The sequence below is a fragment of the Leuresthes tenuis genome, unplaced genomic scaffold (assembly GCF_036924035.1).
Source record: "Leuresthes tenuis unplaced genomic scaffold, fLeuTen1.0.hap1 SCAF_7, whole genome shotgun sequence".
Lineage (NCBI taxonomy): Eukaryota > Metazoa > Chordata > Actinopteri > Atheriniformes > Atherinopsidae > Leuresthes > Leuresthes tenuis.
The window spans coordinates 2,412,476-2,433,524 of NW_027325361.1; the positions used below are offsets into that span (position 1 = coordinate 2,412,476).

At 38.6% G+C, this 21,049-nt stretch overlaps 1 protein-coding gene across 1 annotated transcript in view; it reads left to right on the forward strand.

Annotated features, from left to right (window-relative positions):
* The window catches only part of LOC140311505 (ephrin-A2), a 120,457-nt gene that overhangs the window by 1,715 nt on the left and 97,693 nt on the right, over nucleotides 1-21,049 (forward strand). The gene's annotated exons all lie outside the window — the stretch shown is intronic.

Consider the following 21,049-nt stretch of genomic DNA (forward strand, 5'->3'; position numbering starts at 1 on the left):
AATTACTTTGACATTCTGTGAATATTTTTCTGTCGTTTTTGTGCAAAAAAAAGTCAAATATTTGCTCTTTTCACATTGCCATGTGACCGTTTGATGGTTTTCAGCCGTTGGTCGGACAACGGGACGTTTAAAGACCTCGTTGCTCCTCATTTTTCAGGATAAATCAGTCCAGTGGTGGAATAAGTGAGTTGTTTACTCATTAAAGCTGATATATTTTTCACTTGCTGGTAATTTTTCTGTAATTAGTTGAAGAAACAGGAATAATTTCCCGTCACGGCTTTGCTGAGCTGAAGCTGACGAGTTCAAACTGCTGGAAATCACTGACATTTTAGCACATTTGGACAAATTTTCACTGTTTTTCTCATTTTATTTTGAGCAAATCTATAAAAAAAATGAAACGATTTAATGGTGAATATAGTGAGTCGTCGGTTATTTTGTTCATTTGACAAAAATATGAAATGTTTGCTGCTTTTCTTGGTTACTGACGGTAAACTGAGTCCCTTCGGCTGCCAGAACGATTAATTATCGGCAACATTTCTCAGTAAAAATGAATGGTTTCAACTCTTTGTTGGTTAAATTTAACCTCGTGCGCAGGAAGCTCACGTGATCTCTGCAGATGTAACCAGAACAACCTTCAGGAGTGAGATTCAGTCTGACCCTGACGTGTCTGTGACCTCTGACCTCTGCTCTGTAATATCTGCCATGTCCCTGTTTTCTGCGTTCTGTCCTCTGATTGGCCGGCTCATATCTGAACTGTCCAATCGGAGGCTTGTGCAGGTTTTTGATGCGTCGCGGCTCCAGAGGAGGAAACACGATGTTCAGATTTTAGTCTTTTTACAAGTCGGTTTTAAAATAAAGACAAATGAATGAGAAAAAACTCACATTTGGAGGCCTCGGCCCTCAGAAAGCTGCTACTTGCCGGCCTCATAAAGTGTGTGTGGTCCTCCAGATGTGCGAAGCAGCATCTCGGGCTTCCAGCTGCCTGATTGTTGGCGTCCCTGCAGCGTTCCTGCAATAATACTGCAGGAGTAATGCTCCAGGTTCACCTTTCATCCCTCCTTGTGGACGTGGCTCCGGTGCAGAAAGTTCAAACCGATGTTTGCACATGAGAAATAATATATCTGATGTGATGTTTCTCATGTGAAACGTCAGCATGTGTGTGTGGGAATGAATTTATTACATCTGAAAGTCCATGAAACTCCCAGAAAGAATGTTTCCATCCAAGCAGCCTGCAGCTGGAAATGTGTTTCCTATTAGTGTTGCTCCTGAGCGGCTCAGCGTTCACCTGCAGTGTCTCGTGGTTCAGTCCGTTTGAACCAAAAACGCCATCTTTCTGAGCCACATGCATCCAAAGGCGACCGGGAGGCCGGTTCAGGTGCGCAGGAGCGTGAACATGGCGGCTCCGCCTGCTGAAAGCTCTTCACGTGTGGTTTCATGTGTTCAGACGTGATGTAAAAACCTGCTGTCGTCCTCAGAAGTGTTGCTTTATTCATCCAAAAACCAGAAATACTCCGAAATGTTCAGTTTGTGGTGAAAAACGACACAAGCAGCAAACCTAAGAGGGGCTGGAGTCCGAATTTTGGGGAATTTGACTCAAATTTTTGGGTGGAAACATGAAACAATCTTAAATCTGTAACAGTTTTTATATTTATGAATAATCTCTTTAATCATATTTTAAATAAAGTCTTTATTAGAGTTTCTGTTTTATGGGTTTTGCACTAAATTTAATCATTTAATTGGAGCAAAGAAGCAAAATATTTAAATAAAACTGAAATTAATGGTTATTTTCTTTATCCGTTAAACGCTATTATTTCAAATTATCTTATTTAGTCTGCGAGACATAAAGAAAAGTAGGAAAATAAATAACGTTACGACTATAAATGTTGGATTATCTCCAAATATTCTGCCTGAAATGAACATTTTTAAACATTTTTTAAGCTTTAATCTGAGAATTTGGGGCAAAAATTCCCAATATTTTGCTTTCAGATTAAAATAATCTCCTGTAGCAACAATATTTTTCTATTTGATCGTATTTTAAGTAAATTTTAAGACAAAAAGGTCAAATGTTTGTTGTGATTTCTTGTTTTTTTTTCTTTTAGCAAAGCTGCGTCGCTCAGTTTTTTGTAAAATTAATGTTTTGTTCGCAAAATATAAAAGAGACTAAATATAATTTTTCTAAACTGAAAGTACAAATGTTTTGCTTTTTACACAAAACTCGTCAAATATTCAGATTTCAGTGAAATCAGGACACATTTTTTTACAGTATTTTTGCTTAAAAAAATGTCTGAAACATTAATTTAATTCTACGAAATTCTACGAAAAAGTCGGATGAGAAATAGTTTTGTTCGTAAATCAGAGATTAATCGTAATCCTGACGCTAATTACAGATTCGTGACTAAATGGAAATGTTGATTTTAAACAACTGATGAGTCAAATTTAAACAAAACTGAGTATTTGAACAAGAGGTTTCCTGAAAAAGCCCCAAAACAGACTTTTAAACGTGGACACGAAGTATTTTCCTGTTTAAAGTTTTCTACCCAAACTGAACATTATTCTAGTTTCTTCCATCCGGGTCTTTCAGGGTTCTGGTGCCTCCGTCCAGCCTCTGCATGCAGATCACCTGCTTTTAATGATGATGCGTTCAGGAGCAGCAGAAATTCTGTGTTTCAGACAGCGTTGGAGGATAATTTCGCACATTTTTCAGGCCTGAGGTGTCGGGGCTCGCTGTGCTCGTCCTCCAAAGCTCTGAATCTGTTTCCACATGTTGGGATTTTATCAGTTTTTGGGTGTTTTCGGTGCAGGTTCAGATGCAGACCCGTTCGGTTTCTCCCTCTCTGGGATATCTATTAAGGCTCCTTTTTTTTAGTCTTTAAACGACAACGTGAGGAGTGTTTCCTTCCTCTCACCGCAGGAGTCCATCTGCTTTTACACCTAATTTGATTTAAATGTTCCTGAAATGTTTCCTTAATGTTTCTGAAGCAGCTGTGTGTTTTGCAGCAGTTTATAACGTCCTGATGAGAGGATCCACTCATGTTTTTATTCCACTATGATCACATTTCCTCTGAACTCCACGGCTGAGAACTGAAATTAATAATAATGCCACAGAAGTTGCTTTGCAGCTGATCATCTTTATTATCAAATTCTGTTCTTATTTTAACTTATTGATTTGTAATTATTTTGCCTCCAGCATGTCAGAAAATGCAGAAACACCAGATTTACATCTTAAGATGTTTTCTAACCAAAAAGTAAATCAACAAGCTGAAGATATGAAGCAAATATTTTACTTTTTTTGGCAAAAAAAGATTGAAATACAGCTGCTAAAATATTCTGCAAGACATATGCAAAATATTCAAGGAATATTCATGCAAAATAAGGGAAGCTGTGAAGGTCAGTTTTTTTTCTTCATGTTTCATTGACTTAACAGTTAATAAATTACCCTAAAAACATGATTGGAAATCATTTAACAGTAATTGAGACCATCCCTGTTATTATTCGCTTAGTTCACCATTAAAATTATTCATAAGTCAGTGTTTAAAATGTAGTTTAACGCCTGGCAAACACAGCAGCCTTCTATTGGACGGTTCAAATAGCAGCTGGCCAATCAGAGCACACAACGCAGTTTTTACCGCTATGTAGTCGCTGTTAAAGTGGCCGTATATACGATTTGTCAAGTGATTCCAAAGTGTCGGGTCAGTTGGTGAAAAGTGGTCATTAACCTCGATCCAAGCTGTTTTAAGGGGTTACGACAAAATTAAACATGTTAAATAACATCGTAATGCCTCTCGTACACCAGACGACTTTAAGGAAAAAACCCTGAAAGAGTTTTTAGCTACGGCTGCATTTTTAAGTGCAGATGAAACGTTGTAGAGAGTTTAAGCAGTTAATTGCTCCTCCAACTGAAACATACGTTTTTAAAGACATAACTTTAACTCGAAGATGTGAGAAAGACCGCCTTAAAACAGCCTGGATTGAGTTTCGGACTCTGGAAAACTGTCCACAACTTTGAAATCGCTTGAAAAATGTGTACGAGCAGCTTTACTCTTCAGTTTTGTTTTATTTTTGTGTCGTTCAGTGACTCGTTCTGCGTTTTCAACCGACACGTGCGCTGATGTGGCTTCCAAACAGGCGGTAACCATGGCGATGAGGCGGAAAAACGTACGATTCAGTTCAAAAAGAGGCACAACTGACGGATTTATGGAAACAGCACGAATGTTTCTACGAAGTTGGAGAAGGAGAGAAAGTGGGAATAAAAATTGCTATAAAATAAAATTTAAATTGTGTTCGTATTACACGATGCAGATTTTTTTAAAATCTTTTTTATAGTTTTTTGGACCAATGTTTGAAATGTTACGAACCTAAAGTCTGATCAGCTAAATATAAAACAGACGAATAAAAACGCATTAAATTGGAATGAATTGGTAAATAATTGTATTTAACTGCTTGACTTGTGCTTCATTTGCTGCATTGTGTGACGTTGAGGCTGCTGTTGAGCTAAATCCATCGTTCACCCTCACAGATGCAAATGTGATGGATAGAAATTTTAAAACATCATCAGAAGCTGAACTTTCAGGTTCCGGCTGCACGTTATCGTTTTGTCACATCCTTCACTGGCGAGAAAACGTTTTTTTGGGGTTTGTTTCAGGATTTTGCATAGGAAGACCTTTTAATAAGCAGGTCAGGGTTCAGTGATTTAGGCCTAATCGGGGGGGAGTTCAGTCAGTTACAGGCCTGACGGGGGGGCTGCAGTAGTTTACCAGTTGGGTAATGATGATGTAATTGATTCACAAAAGAAGTGTTTGTGTATATTGTCACAAATGGTGGATTTAAGCATTTCGTAAAAGAGAAAACTTGGGATTTCATGTTTTTGATGAAATCATTGGCCTCTGGTTGTTATAACTGCTGCTGTCTGACTTTAAGTTGTTTTGTTCTGTTAATTCTGAGGAATGTTTGACTTCACCATGAATTTAGGAAGTTGGTTTTATCAATTCAAGTGAAAACGGGGAGAAGAAATTTGAAAAGTATTGGTTAAAAAGAGCGATAGAACCCACATGAAAGTATGAAAGTGTCATCAGAGCTGATACTGAAGTTCAAATACAAAATTATATTTATTATAGTTCCATCAGGGGCCAAATGCTTTTGCTGGAGGGGTCTGTTTGGTACCCGGGAGCAAGGGCTGTGTGATTGAAACATTATAAGAGTGAATCCTCAGGCAGGTGTGTTGAATTAGCAGGAAATGTGATCAACTTAGATTATTTATTTATTTTTTTTCAAATTTAGAAATAAAAAAAAAAAACCTTAAATGATTTACAAAAAATAATAATTAGAAAATCTAATATGGGAAGATAGAGCTCCATAAAATTGTTATTTTATTGGCCTGGACCTTAAATCTTAGCACTTTAATTGCAGTTGCTGCAGATTTACAAGCGAAGAACAACATTCAAGCGTGTTCACACATAGAATAGGTGAAGATGTGCAGACGAAATGTGAGTTAGCTGCTTCCACAGTGGTGCTATCACAAATAAGAACAGTGTGGACTGAGACTGTCTTGTGTTTAGGGATGATGGAACCAGACGAGGTTCCTGAGAGGAACACAGAGGTCCAGAAGGAGTTTAAACAGTTGCTGCAGACCCAAACGTCTCTCTGCAGGCAGCATTAGTGACTTAAATTTGGTTCAGGCAGCCAAGGGCAGCCAGTGGAGGTCAATCAGATAAGATGCTCCCTTACGTTCTGTACCATTTGATCCCATTTAAGTCGACTGATCCAACTGAATATATTGGTAAAAATCCTCTTCTGATGCCGTGTTTGTTCTGAATATTTTCAGACTCCAACAAGAACAACAATGGGCCCCAAAATAAACTCTTAATGTCTTCAGAGTTGAAGCTCAATGAAGAGATAATCGCAGCTTTTTTAATGTAAAATATGGCGCAACTGACGGTTATTTTCACCATAAATTCATCTGCCTGTAAAGTTAACGTTTGGATGTTTAAGCCATTTTCCAGGGTCAAATGTTTGGTTTGACTCTAAACCCAAAAGAGATTCAGTTAAGTGTTAAAGAAAACTTTGATAAAGTTAAACCGGTCACTGCTGCATCATCTACCGCCTGCACAGAAGCTCCCAATTGATCAATCTGTTTGATTACAATAGAAGATAATAAAGAAATCGAGTAAATATTCAATGAAAAATTTCAAATATTTGCTGTTTGAAAATTATTTTTATTTCTTACATGATCTTGGTCCCATTTAATTTGCTAATTAATATTTTGGGGATTTGGTCCAATGAAAAGATCCGAAAATAATCTTAAGTAAAACCATTTATCAACTAGTTGTTTGTCACTGGAAAACTGTGGAAAACATTAATTAAGATGAGAGCTGAGGTGACCTGTGTGATTTCAGTTTGTATATCTTTAAAATTCTCTAAAAATCCTGATGTTCATGAAACTTAATTGGGGGCATCTGCAAAGTAACAACTTTTTGTGCTAATTACGATCACTTTAAAACGTTAAAACTGTCATAAACGACACCAACTTTGGTGGATGATTATTGATTTCGTGATTTTTCTTATTTTCACAGCTTGTTGATTTTAAAATATAGAAAATAAATTTTCTCATTGCCCGAAAGCTGAAGCTGATGTCTTTAACGATCTGGACATTTGTCCAAAATAATCAGCATAATTCTGAGGTTAAAATAAGTATAAATGCAGCTAATTGTTTAGATTTTAGAGAGCGATAATACTTATGAATCATTTTATTGATTAATCAGCCGATCGTCGCAGTTTTGACTTAAAAAACAACTGCTGAAGCAGAAACTAGCTGTTGACATTGATATTAACCACATCTTCAAAATGTAATAGTTTCACAATCATTTGTTATAAATGGTAAGATGGCAGCGTCTCCTTAGGCTGTTGGTTTTTTGGAGGCCACATCCGTGTGAAATCATAGTAGCTGTGATCCACGAATAGTAAAATGTCTGCAGCTAAAGGTTTTAAATGGATGAGACGAGATTACGGTGGGTTAGCAGGGTAGTTCTTGTGACTTTTCAACAGAAATTAGCCACAATATATTGTGTATACACACTATACCGCCCAGCCCAAGCCTCAGCTTGCTTCTGCTAGCGTCCTTCTCAGCTAACAAACCTACTGATTTCCATTAAAATGCTAACGTGAGGCTGGAAGTTTTTGGGAAAAAATTCTCAAACCAACGAGATTAAGTTTATTAAGAAGCAGAAAACTGGAACCCAGTCACATTTAAGAAGCTGAAAATGGTCGAATTTTGACTCTTTGTTCACATTGCCGGGCTAAAGTGACTCAAAACTGATTATTCTTATTTTTTTGGCTGATGTACTCATCTGTGTACACAGATTATTTACGAATTTCAAAACCAATTTGTGTCTTTTCAAAAGCTCAAAATGTGCTCCTAGTTTTATAATTTAATGTGTTGACATGCAACGTAGGTGAAGATGCTCATATCAGAGTCCATGTGGCATTTTTGCTTATACACGTGTCAACATAACCTGCAAAACATTGTTAGCAATGGCCGCTAAAATGGCTAAAGCTAGCCATCTTGCAGCTAAAGCTAGCCATCTAGCAGCTATTGCTGGACGTGCTGTAGTCGTTAGTAGTAATAGTAATCATCTCTTTATCGTTCTCAGTCTTGTCCTGTAAAGCTGGACAAATGTTTGCTGTCCTTTAGAGCTAAATGCAATCAGCAGCTTTGTTTTGATTGTATTCAGTTCAGAATTGTTTCTGAATCTCCTGACATTGGATCACAATGACTAATTTTTCTGTTGATCTTGATACAAATGAAACGCAAAAAGATATCAAGTGTTTTGGGTTTCGATGGGCGGTCGTGTTGACGTGAAAGTCAGCTGCTGGTCACTTGTAGTTATAATTGTAGACCGTCAAATCTCATCTGTTTTATATTGGAATTGAACAGTGTGGTTGGTAATGTGAATATAACTTTATTAGAGAAGAAAAAACAACTAGATAAAAAGAAAAAGAATCTATATTTTTCAGTGTAATAGGAGTGGGAAATGATCTAAAATGTTCTGATACCTCAAAGGATTTCTTTCCCTTCTGTGTCGTGCTTCTTTAAAAGTGAAAACTTTGGGATTATTGGACTTTTGTTTGAGCATAATGGAAGTCTGAAGATGTCGTGTGAAGTTGTGGTGGCTCATAATCTCCAGATTTTCAATAATGAAATCAGCCTTAAAGATTTAACGGGTTACTGAAGCTGTGAGAAAGACGTGTCCTGTTATTTTTGGAAAGTTCGTAACAAACCGTGATAAAACTTCATCAGAGCAGCTGCTGATGAGTGATGTTTCTGCTGATGTTTGTGTTTCTATGCTTGACTGAAACCTTGTTTGTTGTTTTCTTGCTTCTCAGACTGATCCCAGACCTTCTGCTATTTGGAGGTCAAGTGGAACATTTTTTCGTTGTGACTGGACTCTGTTTCACGAAATTGAATTATGAGGAAACTGAAGTGTTTTTCTGTGACTGCAGTGTGTGTTTCTGCTGCCTCCTCGAAGCCAAAAACACAAAAACCCCAAAAATCCTAACTTCATTAAGGTCTCGTCAAAGCAGAAAAACCTCCAGATATGTCCCGGGGCCACTGAGTGTGCAGAGTGAGAAGCTCCTGATGGATTTAATAAAGACGAATGTGTGAGGCAGACAAATGGCGGAAAACCAGAGTTCACCCTCAATGAATCTATTTCAGATGATTCACCGTTCGTAGACTCGAATTCTGACAGATCTTTACAATGTGGGTTTTTCTGAGGGAAAACAAAGCTCTGCTCCACATTTTTTAAGAGTTTGTGTGTGATGTTATTGACTTTAAATGAAATGTGATGAACGAAATTGTTTGTTTAGGATTTTAACAGGAAACTAAACCAAACGTTTTCACACACGATAAAATTAAAGGCAGGACTTTAATTAGCTTTTAAGAACATTAAATACTCTGCATTCGAGGTTTCATCATGAAAATATATAGAAAAGTTTAGTAGCTGAATGAAATAACGGAGGTGAGCCTATAATTATAACATCATAATCTGAATTTACATGAAAACATTTAAGTTCAGACCAAAAACTCTGTTTTATGCCTCAACTTGACAGCCATTCCTAGCTTAATTTTCCACTCCAGATGTTTGTTTGACATGTGCTGCATCAGGTGTTTATCAGATTATTATCATCACACTCACTTTAAATAAACATGCAAAATATCCGTAATAATGTTGTAAATCATATGTCGGGCTTTAAAACCTCTTTAATCAACAAAAGTTTATGAGTCTTCGGGACCAATCAGTGATCCACGTCACCATAGCTCGCTTTAAACCTCGGCTAAGATATACGAGAACAAAGTTTTATTATTGTTTACGTGTTACTACCAAAACCAATAAAAGATGTAGTTTCCTGTGCTATATATTGGAAAAATACCATCGGAAACAAATCCAAAAGACCCAAAAATTTGTCTCCTGGAAAAGTATTGAAACTCGATTAGGAGTCGGAACCAAAAAGGAAATACCTGAAAGTTTTAGTTCTTATCAATAAGCAATTACCTGCTTGGATCTACACTTTCACAATGGTGGTTTTCAACTTCAGCTCTTTGAAACAGTGTTTTTGACCACAGACTCAAGAATTGCTTGAAAACTAGACAAACGGTGGTTACGTCAACCCTCAACCTGAATAAAAAAAGGTCGATATTCCAATTTGTGAAGTATGGATGAGTTGCAGATGGAATATTCAAATCGCATTCCTGTTTTAATGTTAAAAGCATCCCATATGTTGCGTAATAGTGTCACAGTCCATGGATGTAAATTGTGAGATAATAACGTTAATAACACCTAATTACATATGGAGTTGGCGCAGTAGAAAAGTAAAAAAATCACAAGTAGAAGGGAACAAGACGAGTTCATTGACTATTTTAAACGTAAGAACCAGTAATTTCTTAATTACCGACATCCGTGGATTTTAGCACCTTCCATCGTTCTGTCTGAGCTGATGTTGCCAGATTTTACCAAAGAAACAAGCAACCAGATCTTTAAAAGAAGCAGAGTTCTTTAAAGAGGACCTAATACGTTGGACTAAATCTAAAGAATAAGGTATATATGTCCACATAAGGCAGTTAAAATGCTTACTCCAAACATGATCTCATTTGGGTTGAGATATTTTGGAAAATACTGTTTATCTGTTTCAGAGTAAAGACATCAGTTTAGTTATTTTTCGTCCGATATTGTCACACTCGCACAAAAAGAAAAAGGTTATGTGAGCTCATATATGACACCGATGCCGAACTTTTCAACCGTCAAAGTTTTCGGAACAATTTTGATTTCTTTTTTTGTGTCAGTCAAATAATTTTTGGGAGTTTTTTGACTGCTCAGAGCCACCGTACACGTAAACATAACTATGCAAATGGCATCTGACAGACTGATGTACTTAATTTCCTAGCATGAATCACTTTATGACAAAACGTGTAAAGAAAAAAGGTGTTCAATTTAAAATGAAGTTGTGGTATATTGATTGGATTGGAATCGGTGGTTCGCTTTCCGATCACAAGGCAAAGGATGCACGAAATGTTAAACACGAGTGATTCTGCTATAGCTAACTGCGAACTATTTATTTCTTGTGTTGTTTAATATCAGTTGAAGTCATGAATAAAATGTGACGTAACCTGCGGGCAGAAGAGGACAAGGAGCCAGTTTATTGCAAATATATTCCACGAATACAATAAAAAACAAGCAAAGTGTGCAAGCCTTCAACAATTTTATTAATTAAGAAAACAGACTGAAAAATAAAGAAAAACTTAAGATCTTAGTTGGGTCAAAATACTTTTGAAATATTCAGAAATTCACGTGAAACAGAATCCATAAAAAACACGTTTAACGTTCTTTATGGTTAAAAAGTCACTCTGTGTTGTGAGATGTCAAACATGTCCAGTAAAACGGCTCTGAGTGGATTCATCTGGTTCATGTGGGTGATTTCCACCACCATGAGGTCAGTTTGGGCTCGCTGAGGTGCTCCAAACATCGGACTCTAAATGAGTTGTTAATTAGCACATAACAACTTATCACATCAGCTCGTTAACACCTCCCACCCCACACCCTCCACCCGCCCTCTTTGTGGTTTGATGTTTTTTTTTTCCTCTTCCCAGTTTGGCCTTTTCTGCACCGGTGGAGGAGAAAATGGCGGCCGGTTTAGTTCTGTGAAAAAACGGTAACGCACCACTGCAGCCGCCATTTTGTTCTGCCTCTTAACTCCGGGGTCAGACTCCCTCCCTCCCTCCATCCCTCCTGTCTCCCCCAAACTTCAGTCGGACAGAGACGAGGCACAGATGAATTTACTCCAAACTCTGTTATCGATCAGTCGAGTCATTTAAAACACTGTTAACATTTATAGAGTATTTATAAATGATCCTTGATTTCGACTCTTAAAACAAGACTTATCTGGATGTGTTGCACATCTTTTCTGACGCATTTTCTCACAAACTCAACAAAGTTTGGAGTTATTTTAGTTTGTGAATTGAAGGTGATTCTGAATCCTGACCAATGATGATAAATCTAAAAACCTCAGACTGTAAACGTTTCTCGATGAGCGGTTCTCGTTATTAGGACGCATTAAACTGCTCATTAAAACCTCATGACTCTCAGCAGAGTCTATCACCTCCACAGAGAGCTGAGAGTGAAATACATGTGGGTTGCTAATTATCTGACTGCTGCTGCTCTCTAATACGATGGTGCGACAGCTGAAAATGTGAAATGAAGTGAAACTTCTCACCAAACTTTCAGTTTTCCACCTGAATGACAAAAGTTTAAGTTTATTTAGATGAAAAAGATTTAGTTTTCATTTAAAATAAAGAAGATTTGTTGCATCAGCTTTATATTTAACCACTTTTTTCCTTATTATAAGGCAGTTTGAATTAAAATCATCCAGAATCCGCTGCTAAACAAATCTTTTCACCAGCATTTGTCTGATTTTAAAAGCTGGTTGTGATCCATGTTTTGATCAATGTGCTCATAAACTGTGGCATCAGCTCAATGTCCTCAGGCTTCAGCTTACAGGTGTTGCAGCCTGGAACACTTTTCCAACAATTGCCTCAGACTTGTTTGAGGAACTTTTGTGCTCTTGCTTTGATTTATGTGGAGTGCTTTGTAAGATATGCAGAGTTAAAGCTGCTGGTAACATTATAGACTCATATCAGCACCGGACGGCACAGAGAAAAGTATGATGGATGCACGATGGAGAAAGAGCGGACTGGCTTACAAAACCAAACACAGCCTGCAAGCCAAGCAAAGTAAAAGACCATCACGGAGGTGTTTGTGGGTGGCTCGACATATGAGAAGCCTTCACATGCGTAAAGAAATGACCGACTCCATAATGTGGATAAGTGGCACCAACCCTTAGCTGTAGAAAATAAGGCTTTCAGGTACCAGAAATGACTATTTTCACCCTCTTACTCACTTAAAGGTGTTTGGGCAACAAAAAGGAATAAAAAAATCTTATTTTTATGAACGTTTGTGTCTTTTTATTTGTGCTCCATGTATTTCCAGTAATGCAGTAAAGTTTTTTTTAATTTAATTTTGATTTCTCGTTGTGTAATTCAGGAAAATCGGTCATTTGTTTGTGTATTTTCAGTGAGAACCAACCAAGATGAGTGATGAAACCATTTATTTATTATATCACAATAATCGTAATACTGCAGCCCTACTTTAGAGCATCATAGAGCCCATAAAAGGCCCTTTTAAAAGTTTCCCAATAGATAATTTGTTCTGTGTTTATGGAAACTTTGGCTCGGAGAACATCCAATGTGGTGTCCACATTTAAACCAAGGATCTAGTGATTCACTCCAGATGGAGGATCTTATCTATATGTGTAAAGAAAGCAGTAAACACAGTAAATACTGTCAGTAAAAACAGATAATTGAATGTCTAAAGTACATCCAGCTGCTCCATTTATACATCTACGGAAGCAGCAGCGTATAAAAGAGTAATTTATTCAAATAATGTGGATGGAAACCCCTTTTTCGGATTGTCAAGCGAACGCCACATGACTGATCGATTCGCGGTTTCTGCTTGTAAAGGTTAAGCATAACCAATAAGTCACAAACCGCAGCTGTTGAAAAGGATTCCCGAAGACGTCTCTCCCATTTTTCTTCCGTAAATGACCAAGAACTCTGGTTTTCTTTGTGTCTCCTTCCTCAAAGTTTGGTTTCCAGTTAGAAAACACCGGCCTGTTCGTTATAGCCATGTGGAACGTGGCCGATGCCGCCTCCTGCTGATTATGCAGATGCTTTATCGTCTTCCCTCCAGCTGATGGAAACGAGCTTGATGCACAGTTTCTTTGAAGATACATTTCAAAAGTTTGCTTCAGGTTTGTTTGGCAGTTGGATGGAAACACAGCTCAGATGCTCTGATGTAATAATGTGAAACAGCTGGGTTTACACCTGGTAGCAAACTTTTTCAATTGTCTCTTCACAAAAATTGGTCATCAGTCTTGTTTCCAGTGTCAGGTTTTGAGCGAACGGTGTAGTGTGTCGCGTTGCCCCCAGGGGGCGCTATAAGCCACGGTCCATGTGTAGTAAACAGGGTGGTTTTCGGTGACCAGAAACCAAACTCTTTGACGATTTCAGAGCGTTGATTCAGTCCTCCTCGGCTTCGTGGTAAATTAGACGGTCAACATCCATTTTCCCTCCATTTTAAACTTTTATTTCTTGTTTTTGTTCAACTCGGTCAAAGCAAACGACGAAGACTTTCCACCAATGGTTGCGTTAAAAGAGCTCGTATTGCCACAGGAAATGTAAATATGATCAATATTAATGATTAACTGTGATTCGGCTTCTGTGAACATCCATTATTGGCCATATGAACGTGGAGATAAAGGTGAAGTAATTTAGTTTAGTCGTGAGTTGTTATTTCTGACCCGAACTTCCCAAGTTCAGACTTTGTGGTATTGAGGAGGAGCCAGGATGTGGAACTTTATTTAGTTGTTTGAATTTGGATGCAGTTTCCACGTCTTTCCACTTCTTTTCAGCAGTGAAAAACCTTCTTTAGATCTTAGATCTTTTAGAGATTGTCCAGTCTGGCTGCTTAATTTTCCTTTTGAGGAGTAAAAGTGACTGTCTGTGTTGATTTCTCTGCTTTTAGCAGATTTGTTTGATCACGCGGCTCCTTTTCCGGTTAAATGAAGCTCGGTTGCCTGCTACGTCTGGCTCTGATTGGACTGTTGAAACATCTTTGGACTGCTAATCTGAACAATAAATGTCATTGTTCGCTGGATTCCTGGAAATACTCCACCTTTTTTTGGCTAAATGTGGGTTTCTGACAGCAATGTTGGGAGCTCTGCAGATCGTCCGGGCGGCAGGAAGCACGCCTCCTTCTTTAGTTTCTTTTTTCCTGTTGGTTTAACGGACCAATGGCGTGGCAGCGTGGCGTCAGGAGGGAGCGGTTTCTGTCAGAGCCGCTCCTCCAGTTATTTTTACATTCTCTCCTCCTCGTGTCTCAGCACTTCATCATGCTTTCTGCTCCCCACTCATGCATTTTAATGTCTGACCCACATTTCTCTGGATGTGCACACACACTCCAGGGAAACTTTGAAGTCCCGGCTCAAGCATACAGGGGTGGAGGAGGAGGCTGAAAAGCTGCAACCTTTCACTGTTTTCTGATGAAATCTGCCCTGAAAGCATCAGAAAACGTCGAGCAGGTCAGATCAGGATATGAGTAGAGCGTCGCTGCAGCCTAACTTCTCACAGGATTTCAGTCTGTTTAGCATGTGTACCGTTACACTGCAGGGAAAAAACCTTCAGCGCCGCAGATATCGGTTTCATCTGTGTGTGGGTCCAGGATTTGAGTGGAATCACTTGGTCTCGAGGGAAAAAGAAATCCCTCAAACATCTGTAACTGTGTCTCTACCGGTCCTGCAATGGTTTTAAACAAGTGAAAAATGAACTAGAAACATGAGATATTTTCTAAATGAAGCGTATTTAACCGGCGTTTCTTCTCACTGGAGCCAAAATGTGTCTCAATGAATAGATCTGAGGGCAAGTTGTAATATTCCCACCATTCAGATCCTTGATTTTCTCTTGTTTGAACAGAGACTGGAGGAATTAAGACGATTTAAAACCTGAAACGAAAGCTTTAACTCTTCTTTCTGCTTCTGAAGAAAATAAAGACATAAAAAAAGAGCGCAAACGTGTAGTTTTTTTTATCCAATAATTATCCGTGCATGTGTTTTAAAGTATAAAATATTATGTTCGCACCGAGAAAATCAGGGGCCGTAGGTTTGAAACTGTATTTATATCCGTAATTGTGTTTTTAAAAGAGATTAATCTGTATTTAAGGGAACATGAATGCACCAAAGTTCCTGCTTTTTGTTAGCTTAATAGCTTTGTTCTTATTTCAACAGCCTCCTGCTGAATGGTTTCAATAACCAGACGCTTACGTAAAAGTTCGTAAAAAGTGTGTAAAGATCACGAAAAAAATTCTGCTGCGTCTCTGTTTTCACATGAACCTGCTCGTCTATAACGGCCATTTTTTTCTTTGGTGATCTGTAAACGTTCTGCAAGCTGGTGTGTTTCCAGCTTCAGGTGCAGCAGCTCAGGAGCCCCTGAAATCTTACCGTGAAGCGACTTTCGTTTACGTTTTGTGAACAGGAAGCACAGCGACCGCAGCTTCTGTTGTAATCAGTTGATCGGTCGGATTCTGTGGCTTCCTGACGTATTTTTAAGAAAGGTAACGTAATGTGGATGTTTTCTGCTGGTTAACACAACTTATTGTCTGCTGTACGGATATTTTCAACCACCACAAAACCTCTAATCTGCTCAGCAACTCAGTCCACAACAGATGTGTGTGTGTGTGCGCTCTACCTTTATTTAGTAAACAATCTTTTGAGTAGAACAGTTAAATTAAATTTGCTTTTTTTTTTTTATTAGTTTACAATAAATAACGGGAACATAAAGATTTCTAAAAAGTAAATTAAAAGACATTTGGCTGATTTGGGACTCGAGTTAACGTTCTCAGAGTATTAAAAATACGTTTAAATGAAAATAAATCATTGTCGTGAAAAGATAGACTTTAGTCTTTGTTTGAATCTGTTATTCAGAGATTGAATGCTGTATAAATAAAACTATAATTGGTATGAATATGAAATATATTTAGTTTGTGCATCTATTCTTGGACATTTTCGTAAGATTAAGGTGGTTTCAGGCCTGTGAGGAGCTTCAGTTCTGCTAGTTGTTTATCCCGTGTGTCGGTGGGACCCTGGCTCTTCAAAAATGATTTAAAAGATACTGTGGGGATCAATTTTTATTGATTACATCATTAAATGGTTTTTTGAATGAATGATGCCTGGAGATATTTTAATATTCAGGCTCTTCCTTCTGCGTCAAACTCCAGATTTAAATGAATAAAACATGATCCAATATTCTCGTTTATCTTGTATCGTGCACAGATATTTGAACTCTCTTGTTTTAATTTGAAACATTATTTCTTGAATCCAGGGAGTTTTTGTTGTAAGACACCAGTGTTTGACCTTGTTGGGGATTAATTTAATGTTTTAATGTTAATTATGATCCAAAACTGAGATTAAAAATGCTAAACGGTGCATTTTAAGATGATTTTTCGTTGACTTTCAGCGTCACAATAAAAACAAACATGAAGTAGAAATTAGAGGTGGTTTTAGCGTCTTTTCAATGCTAATTGAATATAATTAATCAAGAATACAGTAAATTAAGACTGTGTGTACTGAACAGTCTTCATACAACACACACAGTGATGTCTTGTTGTTCCAGAAGTGTGATGATGCTACATGACGGCCTGCTGTGATGGGCTGGTGTGGCTGGATGTGTGATGTAATATAAAGACACATCATGAAAGTGTGACATCTCACAGTTGCACAAACATGACCTGGCAGTGAGGTGTGATGAGACGAGGGACTGTCGACAGCTCAATAAAAGTGATCAGATAATAAAAGACGGAGATGATGTGAAAATGAAGCGGCATCGTTGCTGGTTGCTGCTTCTCATAATTCCTAAAATAAAATGTAAGTCGACCTGAAATAAGCAAAAATTCCGAAGCATCGAAGTAAGACTGAACCGTAACGTGAATCTGAGGCAAAAACTAAAGGAGGAGCAACTAACTGCATTATGGCAACAGCACGAATATCTCCACAACGCTTCATCTGCACTTAAAAAGCTGTCGATTTCATCGTTGTCAAGAATTTCCACCAGGTGCATGATGGGAAATAATCTCAGAAAAATCCAGTTGTGGTCTTGCACATAGTAACCCTGTAAGATCTGGAGTGTTGGTTGAATCTTTAATTTGTGACTTAAAACTCGGTGACTTAAAAATCTGAATCTGAGTTTTATCTGATGTTTTTAACGTGTAATATGCGTGTTTTTGTGGCGGTAAGTTTGATATGTAACGTAGTATTGATCAGCCGTTTATTTCCATGTGTTTTTCTAGTCATCGGTGGCGCTTTGCTGGTGCAGAAAACACGACCTCGTTAGCTCTATACTGTTCATCTTTGGTAATTCACTCATGCCAGACGGAGGCTTCAGTGTTTGTTTCACACATCAGCTGAGACAACAGCGTCCCCAGTTTGAGGTTTTTTGTTACTACGTCACTTATCAGCAGCGGATCAACTCTGACGCCCACACAGCCTTTGCTTTCACACTTTCCCTGCGAAGGTGCATCAATCCTGGCTCGAAAGGCATGTGTGAAAGGCCTTGTTGGAGTGCACACGCACTACAGGAAAATCTATTTGTTGAAAGCATGCTTGAGACCATGTTTGAGACACTTTGAGAAAAAACGTTAAAGAGATTCTGCTGCTTGTAACTTTCTCTGTGGGTGATCATGGCACATGGAAGTACATCTGAGTTCACTGCACAGATGTTGTCTTTAAGATACTTTAATGGTGATTCTGTCGGATGAGGTTATAAAATTAGGATTTTATTAGAGCAGAGCGACAGTCTGGAAATGCTTTAAGTGACTACGAGTTGAGACGTTTCTGATGCGTTTAGCCTGGCACTGCAGCAAACTATTATTTAGGTTGTCGAATGTTCTATCGATTATTCCATCAATACAATTGAGGAAGCAGATAAGAAATACATTTGTAATAACTTTATAAATGAGAAAAAACACAAACGCCTTAACTTGAACCAGTCACAGGTTTATTTTTTTCACTATATCTTGAAAGAGCGGGATAGTTCTGGCTCTGGTCTCTGCTAGCTTCCTTCCGTTCTCTGCTAGCTTCCTTCCGTTCTCTGCTAGCTTCCCTCCGTTCTCTGCTAGCTTCCTTCCGTTCTCTGCTGGCTTCCTTCCGTTCTCTGCTAGCTTCCTTCCGTTCTCTGCTAGCTTCCTTCTGTTCTCTGCTAGCTTCCTTCCGTTCTCTGCTAGTTTCCTTCTGTTCTCTGCTAGCTTCCTTCCGTTCTCTGCTAGCTTCCTTCCGTTCTCTGCTAGCTTCCTTCCGTTCTCTGCTGGCTTCCTTCCGTTCTCTGCGAGCTTCCTTACGTTCTCTGCTAGTTTCCTTCTGTTCTCTGCTAGCTTCCTTCCGTTCTCTGCTAGTTTCCTTCTGTTCTCTGCTAGCTTCCTTCCGTTCTCTGCTAGCTTCCTTCTCAGCTAACAAGCCGACTGATTTCCATTAAAATGCTAACGTGAAATGTTCCCTTGTGTTTGTTCCGCTCAGTGAACTCGATATGTGAACTGGCTGCTTTCAGCTGAGATGCTGTAGCATTGACGTTGTGCTATCGTGCTAAGCTAACTGACTTTTACAATGGACACACTGTTCAGTATTTTCTCTTTTCTTTGAAATTCTCCCAAATTTTTTCCTCTTTTTCTGTTTTTGTTCCTCATTGTTTTCTCCGGTTTGCTCCATCAAATCAAGCTGTTACAAACGCAGCACGTGCTTGTGCACGTTGTGCGACAGTAATAACTGTCCGTGTGAAACGGAACAGGTTTGTGTGAATTAAACGACACAGAAATCGTTTCAGCCATAGTTTAGCAGACAAAAGAAACAGAAAATGTGTGACTGAGAGCAACTTTATTGGGAATTCAGCTGGATTAATATACACTTTTTGACTAAAAGATGTAAAAAGATGGAACTTTGTTGCATGAACAGAGCTCTTAGACCTATTTGAGTTGACTTTTTATTCAATCTTCTTCATTATCCAGGTGTGTTAGTCCGGTTTGAGAAGCCCGATTTCTTACGATTGAATTTAAACTGTTTTTTTTCTTGTGTCATGCATACATGCTCAGTGTAATGCGATCAGTCTGTGAGGAGCGACGTGATGCTTGGTGTTCTGTGCTGTGACATGTGGACATCATGTCATGTGACTTGTCAGAGCGACTCGTCTGTGTTGTGTGATGGGTAAACTGATAGGATACCACATATGGCTGCTGCCGGTGTCTTCACATGCTCATTCCTGCCTGTCTCCTGATTGGTCCGCTGGGTCCTTGCTGAGGGACATGGAGGTTTCTGGAGCTCGGAGCAGATGGTGACCACTGACCTCTCGGGCAGCTTGAGAGTTGAGGAAGGGAAAGAAAAGCAGAGTAGCGTTACATGTGAGATCTCCGAGGAGGGAGCAGCAGACTGTCAGCACTGTCAGTCACATGCTCCCTGAAAGGTTGTCTTTAAGGCTTATTTTCTTTTTTGGGGGTGTAATGGTAGATTTGAAGCTGTCTGAGGTTACTGCTGAACCAACAACCATCATCCTGCAGTCAAAGCCGGAGAATGGAATCTGTTTTCTTTTCTCCTCTCAACTCTTTTTCTGCACAAACCAGATATTCCACAGAATATTTCCTCTGCTTTTAATTAGTGATTGTAATTGACGCTGCAATAATTCACCTTTGATGTTGCTTCAGATGATCAGTTTAAATAAATAAAGCTTGCTGTCACAGTTTTGACTTCTCCTTGCGTCTCCAGATTGTTTGTTTAGGTTTAGTTTTGATTTCCGTCTCTGAGAGAGAATCTTCTGTCTGCTTTTGACGACAAAGATCGGTTTGTTACTGGGATCTAACTCACTTTCAGCATAAATCATCAAACGCAGAGCAAACCTGTTCAGATCTGTCTGCTCTGGAGTCTTTGTGGGTTTTTCTTGTTGGTACGAAGCACAAAAAGCAAATTATTGGAAACTCAGTTTGAAACTACTGTTTTTCCTCTTTCTGTGTGGAGATTAATGATTTAAATATATATCGTTTTGTTGTTCTAAGTTCTCGGATTTTATTTGAGCTCTGATTGATCAGGTAATTGATCAGAATTGCAGATCAACAACTAACAAATTAAAACTTTTTTTTTTAATGTGAATCATCTCAGATCAGAAATACAGTGAAATATGTTTATTTCCACACTTGTGTTATTACACAACATAATATCACATGACACAGTTGTTATTTGATTCGATTGATTTTAAGTGACGATGTTGACGTAACCAAATGAAAATGTGACGCTGTGTGACATATTGAATAATATAATACTTCATGTTAACACACCCTGATGATGCAGATCTCAGCTAGACTCAGTCTTAGGTGCTGTATGGATGCGTCAAAGTTTTAATTTTTTGTGAAAAAGTGTACAATAATAGAGTTGAATCCCCATTAAAGCTGCTCTTATTCACATATATCTGTTGTTTTTTGGTCAGAAAATCAGTCGTGTCAACTCAGACTCAGTGAGTCTACATGGTGAGATTAACTGGATTACAGCTACAGTTGGGTTCTGCTCCTTATCTGAGGGTAATTATCCTTGGATATATGGCGGTGAATGAATGGAATCACTGGCACAAAGCATGTCATACCCCGGTACGATAGGTGGCGCTGTCCCCATTTCAGCTATCGCTAATAGAGCCACTTCCTGTTGACGTCTTCACCACCAACAGCAACAAACTCAGGCATTCAGAAAGATGGCGAACGCAGAGCGAGATGAAGCTGCGTCCCTCTCCATCTGTGATGAGCTGGTTATGGCACAGACGATGCACAACGGCGCATTCTCCATCGCGTTGTTTCTTTCTTTCTGACGGCGGTAATATCGTCTCCTTCCACTTCCGGGTGACGATCGCGGGAAAAAATCTGGAGCA